Genomic DNA, 883 nt, shown 5'->3' with positions numbered 1-883 from the left:
TTCGGTGAGTAAGTGAGATAGTTATGCGCATCCCTTGAGTCCTATGGAAAGAGTCGTGGATCATGTGCCAACAAGCGGACAAAAAATATTTCGTTACTGAAATTTCGCCTGTATCACCACTGATCACGGGCCAAAAACACTGGTTGCATGATCACTAAGTGATAATTTTGTGCTAAAAAAGTGCTAGTAGTGTTTTTTCGGAAAAACGCACAAAAATATGCTCGTAATGACGAATTATGCCAAAAATTATAATAGCACAATCTATCCAAGTCTATTTATCCTTGCCAAAGTGTGACCGGCCTGGCAGAGCTTCTGAGCTAATGTCAATCTCGTTCCCATAGCCTCCGTTACCCTTGTCTAGCGGAACGGGCGCTGGAGGCTCTGGAAGAATCCAAAACCGGAACCATAAAACTCTGGTTCCGGTTGAATAACTGCGCGCGCGTGAGGGGAGACGGTTAGAAATCAACAAAAAACTGGAGTTAACCTTGCCATGAAAGCGCTAATTTTTCACTCGCGAGACAGCACACATCTCCTAATAATGCATTCGAAACGTTCAAACTGCGGAGAATCAAAAATAACGAGAGATTCCATTTCCAATCAAAACAGATTTCAGTATCTGGTGTCACGCAAGTGACAAATGCTGTATTTCCAAAGACAAAACGTTACGGAACTGGCAAGAAATCACGATTTTGAGTTTAGAATTTGAATTTGGCAGGAAATGAAACTTTTTTTCAAGAGCCAATCAATTATGAAGTCTCTCTTTCTCGACCGCTGGTCGAGGGAACGACGACTCTGGAAACGAGATTGAGGTAATGCAAACTCTAGCTATTGAATTTCACAGAACGTTCTGCGCCAGCGTATCCAAACCAAACACAAGTCAACA

This window comes from Montipora capricornis, chromosome 6, assembly GCF_036669925.1.
Source record: "Montipora capricornis isolate CH-2021 chromosome 6, ASM3666992v2, whole genome shotgun sequence".
NCBI lineage: Eukaryota > Metazoa > Cnidaria > Anthozoa > Scleractinia > Acroporidae > Montipora > Montipora capricornis.
The sequence above is the reverse complement of the archived record's forward strand: the minus strand, read 5'-3'. Positions refer to the sequence as shown.